Source organism: Dama dama, chromosome 29 (assembly GCF_033118175.1).
Source record: "Dama dama isolate Ldn47 chromosome 29, ASM3311817v1, whole genome shotgun sequence".
Classification (NCBI taxonomy): Eukaryota; Metazoa; Chordata; class Mammalia; order Artiodactyla; family Cervidae; genus Dama; species Dama dama.
In genome coordinates, this window is record NC_083709.1 from 58866584 (window position 1) to 58880143 (window position 13560).

The following is a 13560-nucleotide window of genomic DNA, read 5'->3' on the forward strand; positions in this document are numbered from 1 at the left end:
TCTTCACTGCTGCATGTGGCCTTTCTGTAGCTGTGGCCAGTGGAGGCTACTCTCTGGTTGCAGTGCTCACGCCTCTCATTGCAGAGGCTTCCCTTGTTGTGGATCATGGGCTCTGGAGTGCAGGCTCAGTAGTTGCTGCGCACAGGCTTAATTGTTCCACAGCATGTGGAATCTTCCCAGACCAGTGATCAAACCCATGTCCCCTGCATTGGCAGGCAAACCCCCAGCCTCTGGACCACCAGGGAAGTCCAACATCTGTTTCCTAACTAAATATTTCTGAATAAAGAAGATGATAAGGAAACAACAAAGTATATCTGAGTGATTTTTCAATTTTGTCCCCCATAAATCCAGGCACATTTTTTTCCTTTTTTTCATTGAGTGCCCTACTATCACAACAGAAAAAAGGAGGGGAGAAACTGTTTTCTTCTCAGGAGTGTAGGTGTCTTCAGGAAGAGAACTGTGATTACCATATTTTTTAAAGGTTATTTGAGTCCACTACAAAAAAAGTTGTGAAGTCATACATTAATCTTTGAAAAACATTGGAATATAATCATTTACTGCTACCAGTTAAACTTAATATTTAACTCTCAATTCAATTCAGTTCAGTTATTAGCATTTTCCTTCTCAAATATGCAAACATGGTTTAGTTATCTGGGAAATTCTTCCTAGGCTTTAAGAGTTCATATTCAGAAGATTTGTTGAGGGGCAGGAAGTTGCTGGCATGTCATTCACACATTCAGAAACCCTATGCTGTAGCTCTAACTGGCATAAACTCTTTTGTATTCAGATCATAATATTGCTGTCTGTTTAGATTTTGATACTGAATTCACAAAAAAGCCCCCCAAAAGGATTCATTTTATAACCCAGTACCTCAACTGTATCCAAAATGCTACTCCTTACTTCTTGGTATAAAGATTTCCAAGGAGGAAAGGAACCATCCTAGATTTTTATTCATTCGTTTGCTTGTTCCCTGCTGTCGTAGCAATTGCAGCAGAGATTTGGAACCTCAAAGAGAGGGCTTGCTCCTTAACCAAATTAAAAGTTGTTCTGACTTCTTTAATGTCGGGTTTTATCATTTTGCTTTTCTTTAAGTCACAGACTGAAATTGACATTTAAAGTGCCACAGCATTATAATTAACATTAATTATAATGGCTATAGCCCAAGAGCCAGGAGGTCGTATGGGGGGAAGCCCAGTGGTCCCTCTTCAGGACACTCTTGTTAAAAGTGACCTGTTACACTTCTCCCTTGTGGCTACGGTTCAGTTTAATTCAACACTGAGCGGAAGGGGACACCTCTAACGTGAAGAGCTGAGCTCCTTTTTTGAACCGCAGTCCCTCATTAACATGTAACCTAATCAGCTAAAAACTAAATCTTCCATGCTCTCTCTTGGCACCACCTTTAACCACGCATGGAATATTTCTGTTCTTTGCAAGTGACACACCAGAGATGCAGGCTCTGAAAAAGACCGTGGGCAGTTGTTTTTGAAGAGTCTTTTTGGAGCAGGCCACAAAGAAAAATCCGGCAGGAGCATATGTTTGTAGATGCTTTTTATATCTTAAATGGGAAAAAAAAGGAGGAAGGCACTGTAGGGATTGCAATTTACATTTGAATTACTTATTTATATGTTAAACACAGACTCGCTGGGAGGAGTGTTGCTTTTAATGCAGGCCAGGATAGCCAACCATAACCTGGTATTCCTTCCTTCTGTGCAGGCCTGGCCACTCATTCAACCAACTGTCAAGCGAGGGGTTTGCCTCCTACCTGACTCACTCTTCCCAGGCTCCCCCAGACTTCTTCAGTTTCTTAAGTGGGTGCTAATCTTATGCATTTTCCTAAGATACAGGGTAAAATTTGCCTGGATATAAATTGCTCTGCCTCTTGCTAACATCATAACTTCAGACACATAGTTTCATGACTCTAAATCTCAGTTTTGTCATCAGTAAAACGGAGATAATGATAGCTCTTATCTCATATGGTTTGTCATGGGACCAAATTTGTGTAAGGCATCTGACTCAGTGCTTGGTATAGAGTACTTCTTACAAATACTAGCCATTATTATTATTATTATGTTTCTTATTGGCACCATTGTGTCTGACTCTTTGTGACCCCATGGACGGTAGCCTACCAGGCTCCTCCCTCCGTGGGATTTTTCAAGCTAAGATACTGGAGTGGGTTGCCATTTCCTTCTCCAGGAGATCTTCCCCACCCAGGGATCAAACCCGGGTCTCCCGCATTGTAGACAGACCCTTTACCTTCTGAGCCACCAGGGACCATAGAATAGATACCTCCCAGGTAATTTTCATAAAGAAAAATATAAAACTTGAGTACATGCTAAAGACTTCCTGGGTTCTGCCCAGTTTGAGTTCACCTGAAAGTAGACACTGAAGCCAAGATATAGGTGGTACATGATCATAATGATGATTTTTATTCTTCAGTGTGTTAATGTGGCGTATCACATTGATTTCTTTGTGGATGTTGAACCACTCCTGCGAGTAAATTCCACTTGATCACAGTGTATGATCCTTTTAATGTATCGTTGAATTTGATTTGCTAATATTATGTTGAGGATGTTTATTTCTCTGTTCATCAGTGATACTGGTCTGTAATATTCTTTTTTAAGGTGTCCTTGTTTGGCTTTGGTATCAGAATGATGCTGGCCTTGTAGAATGAATTTGGAAGCATTCCTTCTTCTTCAATTTTTGAAATAGTTTGAGAAGAATAGGTGTTAATTCTTCTATAAAGGTTTGGTAGAATTCACTTGTGAAGCCTTTGGTCTGGAATTTTGTTCATTGAGAGTTTTTTGATGGCTGATTCAATTGATCTGTTCATATTTTCTATTTCTTCCTGATTCAGTCTTGGGAGATTGTATGCTTTTAGAAATTTATGGATTTCTACTAGGTTGTCCAATTTATTGGTGTTTTTCTTTTTTTTTTCTTTTTTTTTCTTTTTTTTTTTTTTTATTATTATTTTTTTTTTTTTTCCCAGTGGGTTTTGTCATACATTGATATGAATCAGCCATGGATTTACATGTATTCCCAATCCCGATCCCCCCTCCCACCTCCCTCTCCACCCGATTCCTCTGGGTCTTCCCAGTGCACCAGGCCGGAGCACTTGTCTCGTGCATCCCACCTGGGCTGGTGATCTGTTTCACCATAGATAGTATACATGCTGTTCTTTTGAAATATCCCACCCTCACATTCTCCCACAAAGTTCAAAAGTCTGTTCTGTATTTCTGTGTCTCTTTTTCTGTTCTGCATATAGGGTTATCGTTATCACCTTTCTAAATTCCATATACATGTGTCAGTATGCTGTAATGTTCTTTATCTTTCTGGCTTACTTCACTCTGTATAAGGGGCTCCAGCTTCATCCATCTCATTAGGACTGGTTCAAATGAATTCTTTTTAATGGCTGAGTAATATTCCATGGTGTATATGTACCACAGCTTCCTTATCCATTCATCTGCTGATGGGCATCTAGGTTGCTTCCATGTCCTGGCTATTATAAACAGTGCTGCGATGAACATTGGGGTGCACGTGTCTCTTTCAGATCTGGTTTCCTCAGTGTGTATGCCCAGAAGTGGGATTGCTGGGTCATATGGCAGTTCTATGTCCAGTTTTTTAAGAAATCTCCACACTGTTTTCCATAGCGGCTGTACTAGTTTGCATTCCCACCAACAGTGTAAGAGGGTTCCCTTTTCTCCACACCCTCTCCAGCATTTATTGCTTGTAGACTTTTGGATAGCAGCCATCCTGACTGGCGTGTAATGGTACCTCATTGTGGTTTTGATTTGCATTTCTCTAATAATGAGTGATGTTGAGCATCTTTTCATGTGTTTGTTAGCCATCTGTATGTCTTCTTTGGAGAAATGTCTGTTTAGTTCTTTGGCCCATTTTTTGATTGGGTCATTTATTTTTCTGGAATTGAGCTTCAGGAGTTGCTTGTATATTTTTGAGATTAATCCTTTGTCTGTTTCTTCATTTGCTATTATTTTCTCCCAATCTGAGGGCTGTCTTTTCACCTTACTTATAGTTTCCTTTGTAGTGCAAAAGCTTTTAAGTTTCATTAGGTCCCATTTGTTTAGTTTTGCTTTTATTTCCAATATTCTGGGAGGTGGGTCATAGAGGATCTTGCTTTGATTTATGTCGGAGAGTGTTTTGCCTATGTTCTCCTCTAGGAGTTTTATAGTTTCTGGTCTTACATTTAGATCTTTAATCCATTTTGAGTTTATTTTTGTGTATGGTGTTAGACAGTGTTCTAGTTTCATTCTTTTACAAGTGGTTGACCAGTTTTCCCAGCACCACTTGTTAAAGAGGTTGTCTTTTTTCCATTGTATATCCTTGCCTCCTTTGTCAAAGATAAGGTGTCCATAGGTTCGTGGATTTATCTCTGGGCTTTCTATTCTGTTCCATTGATCTATATTTCTGTCTTTGTGCCAGTACCATACTGTCTTGATGACTGTGGCTTTGTAGTAGAGTCTGAAGTCAGGCAGGTTGATTCCTCCAGTTCCATTCTTCTTTCTCAAGATTACTTTGGCTATTCGAGGTTTTTTGTATTTCCATACAAATTGTGAAATTCTTTGGTCTAGTTCTGTGAAAAATACCGTTGGTAGCTTGATAGGGATTGCATTGAATCTATAGACTGCTTTGGGGAGAATAGCCATTTTGACAATATTAATTCTTCCAATCCATGAACACGGTATGTTTCTCCATCTGTTTGTGTCCTCTTTGATTTCTTTCATCAGTGTTTTATAGTTTTCTATGTATAGGTCCTTTGTTTCTTTAGGTAGATATACTCCTAAGTATTTTATTCTTTTTGTTGCAATGGTGAATGGTATTGTTTCCTTAATTTCTCTGTCTGTTTTTTCATTGTTAGTATATAGGAATGCAAGGGATTTCTGTGTGTTAATTTTATATCCTGCAACTTTACTATATTCATTGATTAGCTCTAGTAATTTTCTGGTAGAATCTTTAGGGTTTTCTATGTAGAGGATCATGTCATCTGCAAACAGTGAGAGTTTTACTTCTTCTTTTCCTATCTGGATTCCTTTTACTTCTTTTTCTGCTCTGATTGCTGTGGCCAGCACTTCCAACACTATGTTGAATAGTAGTGGTGAGAGTGGGCACCCTTGTCTTGTTCCTGATTTCAGGGGGAATGCCTTCAATTTTTCACCATTGAGGGTGATGCTTGCTGTGGGTTTGTCATATATAGCTTTTATTATGTTGAGGTATGTTCCTTCTATTCCTGCTTTTTGGAGAGTTTTAATCATAAATGAGTGTTGAATTTTGTCAAAGGCTTTCTCTGCATCTATTGAGATAATCATATGGTTTTTATCTTTCAATTTGTTAATGTGGTGTATTACATTGATTGATTTGCGGATATTAAAGAATCCTTGCATTCCTGGGATAAAGCCCACTTGGTCATGGTGTATGATTTTTTTAATATGTTGTTGGATTCTGTTTGCTAGAATTTTGTTAAGGATTTTTGCATCTATGTTCATCAGTGATATTGGCCTGTAGTTTTCTTTTTTTGTGGCATCTTTGTCTGGTTTTGGAATTAGGGTGATGGTGGCCTCATAGAATGAGTTTGGAAGCTTACCTTCTTCTGCAATTTTCTGGAAGAGTTTGAGTAAGATAGGTGTTAGCTCTTCTCTAAATTTTTGGTAGAATTCAGCTGTGAAGCCATCTGGTCCTGGGCTTTTGTTTGCTGGAAGATTTTTGATGACAGTTTCGATTTCCTTGCTTGTGATGGGTCTGTTAAGATCTTCTATTTCTTCCTGGTTCAGTTTTGGAAAGTTATACTTTTCTAAGAATTTGTCCATTTCATTCAAGTTGTCCATTTTATTGGCATAGAGCTGCTGGTAGTAGTCTCTTATGATCCTTTGTATTTCAGTGTTGTCTGTTGTGATCTCTCCATTTTCATTTCTAATTTTGTTAATTTGGGTTTTCTCTCTTTGTTTCTTAATGAGTCTTGCTAATGGTTTGTCAATTTTGTTTATTTTTTCAAAAAACCAGCTTTTAGCTTTGTTGATTTTTGCTATGGTCTCTTTAGTTTCTTTTGCATTTATTTCTGCCCTGATTTTTAAGATTTCTTTCCTTCTGCTAACCCTGGGGTTCTTCATTTCTTCCTTCTCTAATTGCTTTAGGTGTATAGTTAGGTTATTTAATTGGTTTTTTTCCTGTTTCTTGATGTAAGCCTGTAATGCTATGAACCTTCCCCTTAGCACTGCTTTTACAGTGTCCCATAGGTTTTGGGTTGTTGTGTTTTCATTTTCATTCATTTCTATACATATTTTGATTTCTTTTTTGATTTCTTCTATGATTTGTTGGTTATTCAGAAGCGTGTTATTTAGCCTCCATATGTTTGAAGTTTTAACAATTTTTTCCCTGTAATTGAGATCTAATCTTACTGCACTGTGGTCAGAAAAGATGACTGGAATGATTTCAATTTTTTTGAATTTTCCAAGACCAGATTTATGGCCCAGGATGTGATCTATTCTGGAGAAGGTTCCGTGTGCACTTGAGAAAAAGGTGAAGTTGATTGTTTTGGGGTGAAATGTCCTATAGATATCAATTAGGTCTAGCTGGTCCATTGTGTCATTTAAGGTTTGTGTTTCCTTGTTAATTTTCTGTTTAGTTGATCTATCCATAGTTGTGAGTGGGGTATTAAAGTCTCCCACTATTATTGTGTTACTATTAATTTCCTCTTTCATACTTGTTAGCGTTTGCCGTACATATTGCGGTGCTCCTATGTTGGGTGCATATATATTTATAATTGTTATATCTTCTTTTTTGATTGATCCTTTGATCATTATGTAGTGTCCTTCTTTGTCTCTTTTCACTTCCTTTATTTGAAAGTCTATTTTATCTGATATGAGTATTGCGACTCCTGCTTTCTTTTGGTCTCCGTTTGCATGAAATATTTTTTTCCAGCCCTTCACTTTTAGTCTGTATGTGTCTCTTGTTTTGAGGTGGGTCTCTTGTAGACAGCATATATAGGGGTCTTGTTTTTGTATCCATTCAGCCAATCTTTGTCTTTTGGTTGGGGCATTCAACCCATTTACATTTAGGGTAATTATTGATAGGTGTGGTCCTGTTGCCATTTACTTTGTTGTTTTGGGTTCACATTTATAAAACCTTTCTGCATTTCCTGTCTAGAGAAGATCCTTTAGCATTTGTTGAAGAGCTGGTTTGGTGGTGCTGAATTCTCTCAGCTTTTGCTTATCTGTAAAGCTTTTGAATTCTCCTTCATATCTGAATGAGATCCTTGCTGGATACAGTAATCTAGGTTGTAGGTTATTCTCTTTCATTACTTTCAGTACGTCCTGCCATTCCCTTCTGGCCTGGAGGGTTTCTATTGATAGATCAGCTGTTATCCTTATGGGAATCCCTCTGTGTGTTATTTGTTGTTTTTCCCTTGCTGCTTTTAATATTTGTTCTTTGTGTTTGATCTTTGTTAATTTGATTAATATGTGTCTTGGGGTGTTTCGCCTTGGGTTTATCCTGTTTGGGACTCTGGGTTTCTTGGATTTGGGTGGCTATTTCCTTCCCCATTTTAGGGAAGTTTTCAGCTATTATCTCCTCGAGTATTTTCTCATGGCCCTTCTTTTTGTCTTCTTCTTCTGGAACTCCTATGATTCGAATGTTGGGGCGTTTCACAGTGTCCCAGAGGTCCCTGAGGTTGTCCTCATTTCTTTTGATCCTTTTTTCTTTTTTCCTCTCTGCTTCATTTATTTCCACCATTTTATCTTCTACCTCACTTATCCTATCTTCTGCCTCCGTTATTCTACTCTTGGTTCCCTCCAGAGTGTTTTTGATTTCATTTATTGCATTATTCATTTGTAATTGACTCTTTTTTATTTCTTCTAGGTCTTTATTAAACAGTTCTTGAATCTTTTCAATCTTTGTTTCCAGGCTATTTATCTGTAACTCCATTTTGTTTTCAAGATTTTGGATCATTTTTATTATCATTATTCTAAATTCTTTTTCAGGTAGATTCCCTATCTCCTCCTCTTTTGTTTGACTTGGTGGGCATTTTTCATGTTCCTTTACCTGTTGGGTATTTCTTTGCCTTTTCATCTTGTTTAGATTGCTGTATCTGGAGTGGGCTTTCTGTATTCTGGAGGTCTGTGGTTCCTTTTTGTTGTGGAGGATTAACCCAGTGGATGGGGTTAGACGATTGGCTTGTCAAGGTTTCCTGGTTATGGAAGCTTGCATCAGTGTTCTGGTGCGTGGAACTTGATTTCTACTCTTTGGAGAGCAATGGAGTGCCCAGTAATGAGTTTTGAGATGGGTCTATGTGTTAGGTGTGACCTTGGGCAGCCTGTATGTTGATGTGGTGTTTAATTATTTGTAGTAATCTGTTATGATCCTTTGTTTTTTTTGTGATGTCAGTTATAACATCTTCTCTTTCATTTTTGGTTTTATTGTTTTAGGCCCTCTCTCTTTTTTTTTGATGGCCCTAGCAACATGTTTATTACTTTCGCTTATCTTTTCAAAGAGCTAGTTCTTAGTTTTATTGATCTTTCATATTGTTTTCTTAGTGTCTGTCTTACTTATTTCTGCTCTGATCTTTATAATGTCTTTCCTTCTGCCAGTGTGGGATTTTGTTTGTTCTTCTTTTACTAGTTCTATTAGGTGTAAGTTTGGTTTGTTGTTGTTTAGTTGCTAAGTTCTGTCTGACTCTTTTTGCCACCCCATGGGCTGCAGCCTGCTAGGCTCCTCTGGCCGTGGGATTTTCCAGGCAAGAATACTGGAGTGGGTTGCCATTTCTTTCTCCAGGGAATCTTCCTGGCCCATGGATCAAACCTGCATCTCCTGCATTAGCAACCAGATCTTTACCACTGAGCCATCAAGGAAGCTCTATATTTGGTTATCTTTTTGCAGTTTTTCTTATTTCCTGAGGTAGACTTGTACTACTATAAAATTCCCTCTAATCATAGTATTTGCTGTGTCCCATAGATTTTGGATTGTTGTGTTTTCATTTTCATTTGTCTTCCAAGTATTTTTTGATTATTTCTTTGCTTTCTTCAGTGACTCATTGGTTGTTTAGTAGCATACTGTCTAGACTCCACATGTTTGTGTTTTTTTTCAGTTTTTTTTTTCTTGTAGTTGATTTGCAGTCTCATAGTATTGTGGCCATAAAAGATGCTTGACATGGTTTTAATTTAAGTTTACCAAGGTTTATTTTGTGATGTAGTATATGATCTATCCTGGAGAATATTCCATGTGCACTTGAAAAGAATGTGTATTCTGCTGTTTTAGAGTGGAATATTTTCTCTCTCCTTCTCTCCCTACTTACATACACACACACACACACAGAGAAAGTTCATTTGCTTTAATGTGTCATTTAAGACCAGCATTTTGTTATTGGTTTTCAGTCTGGATGAAGCATTCATTGATGTAAGTGGGATGTTAAATTCTCCTACTAGCATTGTGTTACTGTCAATTTCTCCCTTTATGCTTGTTAATATTTGCTTTATGTATTTAGATGCTCCTATGTTGGGTGCATGTATTTGTACAGTTGTACTTTTTGTTGTATCAGTTATTTCATCATTATATAATGTCCTTTTTTTGTCTCTTGTTACAGTCATTGTTTTAGTCTGTTTTGTCTAAGTATTGCTATCACAGCTTTCCTTTATTCCCACTTGAATGGAGTACCTTTTTCCATTTTTGACTGTCAACTTCTTAGCTTTAGATGTGAAGTGAATCTCTTGTGGCATCATATATACATTTTTAAATCCATTCAGCCATTCTATGTCTGAGTTGAAGCATTTAGTCCTTCTTCACTTAAAATAATTACTGATGAGTATGTACCTATTTTCCTATAGTCATGTATGGATGTGAGAGTTGGACTATAAAGAAAGCTGAGCTCCAAAGAATTGATGCTTTTGAACTGTGGTGTTGGAAAAGACTCTTGAGAGTCCCTTGGACTGCAAAGAGATCCAACCAGTCCATCCTAAAGGAGATGAGTCCTGGGTGTTCATTGGAAGGACTGATGTTGAAGCTGAAACTCCAATACTTTGACAACCTAATGCGAAGAGCTGACTCATTTGAAAAGACCCTGATGCTGGGAGAGATTGGGGGCAGGAGGAGAAGGGGATGACAGAGGATGAGATAGTTGGATGGCATCACTGACTCAATGGACATGGGTTTGGGTGAACTCTGGGAATTGGTGATGGACAGGGAGGCCTGGCGTGCTGTGGTTCATGCGGTCACAAAGAGTCGGACATGACTGAGCAACTGAACTGAACTGATGCACCTCTTGCCATTTTGTTAACTGTTTTCGGGTTGTTTTGTAGTTCTTTTATTTTTTTCTCTTCTCTTGTAATCTGATGATTGTCTTTACATTTCCTAACATTATTCTTAGTCTCAGGAGCCTGATGCGCATGTAGGCCTGGTTCATTTTTCAGCTATTAATAACCGATAATGCCCTTTCAAACTCCTATGCAGCTATTTCCCTAAAGACACACCCAGAGTGCCCTGGTAAATGGGACCAGGAGAGATCCAGACAGTATACTCAGGATCAGATCTTCTTCCATCATCATGGGCCTTGTGATTAAGTCTAGCTATTCAAATGGCACTTCCCCTTTCTAGGTGATGAGTTAAATCTGAGAGTGGGATGGCCTGTTTTTAGATGTAAAAACTATGCTGCTACTACAGCATCTTTCATTTGATGCTGCAGTTTTGTAAAAAAGATGAAACATCTGTTATTAGTTGCAGCATAGAATTCTGGTGATGCCTCTTAAATGTATGGTTCCAGCTCAGAGACTCAGATATATATATATGTATATGTGTGTGTGTGTGTATGTATAAAGCTACCAGTTGAATATTCTACTTGGATATAACTTGAGCCCCTCAAAATCACTGTCAACTTCCTAAAATACGCTTTTCTTCTGTGTTTCCTACTCAAAAAATAGGAACTGCAATAATCAGTTACTCAGTTCCTCAAGTAAGAAGCTTTAACATTTTCCTTGGAGCTTCCCTTCTCCTTACTCCTATGTGTAATCACTCACAGTCAGGTGTTTCTATTGAATAAACCTACCTCTGTCCATCCCCACTGCTTCTGTTCTATTCTAGCCCATATCTCATCTGAACTATGAAAAAAGCTTTCTAATAAAACTCTGGACATTCCTTCCTTCAATCATTCTTCATATTATAGCCAGTATGATGCATCTCAAACACACAAACCTAATCATATCTCTCTATACTGCTTATAATCCTTCAGTGTCCAGAATTCTGATGATCTGGCATTGCTTATCTTTTAAGCCTCTTTTCATCCCACTCTCCCCCTGACAACCTGCTGTTTGTATGCTAAATTTCTTTCAGTTCCATGAGTGATTCAGGCTCTGTTTCACTTATAGTATGTTGTACAATATCTCCTCTACCTGGAGCATTCCCACACCACTTCACCTGACCAACTTCTATTCATCTTTGCTTCTCAGTTTAAATGGTAGTTGAAATCTGGCACTCAGATTTGAGTAATTTCCTTTCCTGTGTACTCATAGCTCCTTTATTTATAGTTATCACTTTACTCTTCTTCAACTCCCAATAGATTATAAATCCTGGGAGAAAAGAGCCTGAGTTTGTATCACCTTGTAAAACTAGCTTCTCGCACAGTACCTACTATGTGATCAGAGTTCAACAAATATTTCTTGAATGAATGAATAAATGAATTGTGGGAAGCCTTTAGACACAGTTCATGACTCTCCTACTTCCATCATTATCAAATAAGCATCTAGGCAGTCAACAATAGAATTAAGTCGAGAGGTGCCTACGATGGAAACTGAGTTTCTAAGTGTAGTTCTAGAAGAATTTACGGTTCTGTGGTTATCTTTTCTTTTTACTTTTTCTCTTTCTGGATGGTATTTAAAGATAACTCTATTTTTAATTATATGCATAATCACTTTACATAAACTATTAACCCATTCACCCAAAATAATACTTATCTCTTGTTTTGTTTCTATACCTATTGCAGTTGTGATCACACTGTGTTGTTTTTAAAAACATTATTTGTAAACAACATTTTAATGAACCATGAGCTGAAGTAACTCATATTTTGATTCAGTTGTTAAAATTATCTCTAGGAATATTAAAGAATATTAAAGGAATTTTGACTGCAATTAATATGAGCTTGAAATTCCAAAGAAAAGTATTTTGTAGTATATTGCTATATTGCTCTCAACTGGGATTTTTAACAAATGTATAGTTTCCCAGATTTTCTGATCAGGAATGCCCTGGCACTTTTTAAGGCATCAAAGTCTCAGATCCCATCTCTGTTGCTATAGAATCCTCACAATGAGAGTGAAAGTCGTTCAATTGTGTCCGACTTTGTGACCCTATGGACTGTAGCCTGCCAGGCTCCTCTGTCCATGGGATTCTCCAGACAAGAATACTGGAGTGGATTGCCATGCCCTCCTCCAGGGGATCTTCCTGACCCAAGGATCAAACCTGCATCTCTTACATCTCTCCTGCATTGGCAAACAAGTTCTTTACTACTAGCGCCCCCTGGGAGCCCAGCAAGGGATGTGATATCTATAGTGCCTTTGCTTGTGTCATGAGATGCTAGAGCAGTAGAACCAACACCAGGCTAGAAGTTACTGAGACAAGAAGTTTAGTCCTCACTAACTTTTCCCAAACTCTGAGACTGTAAGAAAGCTATTTAATGTCTCCAGGCCTCAAGTTTTCTTAACATAAAATGCTGATTCTTTTTCCTATGCTATTTACTCCAGAGGAATGTTGACCAAATTCAATGCCAAGATAAATATATATATAACTGCTTTGAAATTTACACAGCCCTACACTGACATAGGCTTGATTAGTATCAGATGAAGGGTGGAAATTTATCACTTCTATGTGTATGGTTTAATCAATAGCATCACACTTTTGCTTCTTTTCCCGTTACAAAGTTAAACCAATTCTAGGTGATTTTGAGTGAACTTTTAAATCAAACAGTGGCAAAGCTTTCTATTTAGATAAAGTCTCAGTTTTCTCTATCTTAGGAAAATAACATTTTGGCTAATCACTGGAATCTGCAGGAGGAGCAACAGCTCATAAAGGCAGTGTTTAGAAGATGGTCAGAGACAGGCTTGCTTGCAGTCAGGAAATTCTGTTTTTCACAGCTTTGATGTGGTTCTTTTCCCAACTCTCTCAAACAGCTTTTCCAGTTTTTTGAAAGATTAACCATTTTAACTTAAAGAGAGCCTTTTAAAATACTAAAATTATTTAACTATTTGAGTAGTGTTTACAGTTGTTTTCATATTTTTATTTAATATACCAACACATTGACGGATAGAGCCATTCTTATAGCTCTGTTTTACTCATGACTGTCTCTCAAGTTCTTATGCATGAAAACTTGCTCTGGGATCCTAAAGCTTGACTGACTCAGTATCTATTCATGGTATTGAGTAAGTAAAAAACATTAATCAAATATGTCATATTATGTAACATATAGGTTGGGGCAGAGGGGAGAGAGATTGAGATAAAAACAATACCCTGATTGACTCTTAGTTCTTGTGGATACAATACATCATAGTAGAAAGAACAGAGGATTGAGAGTCAGAT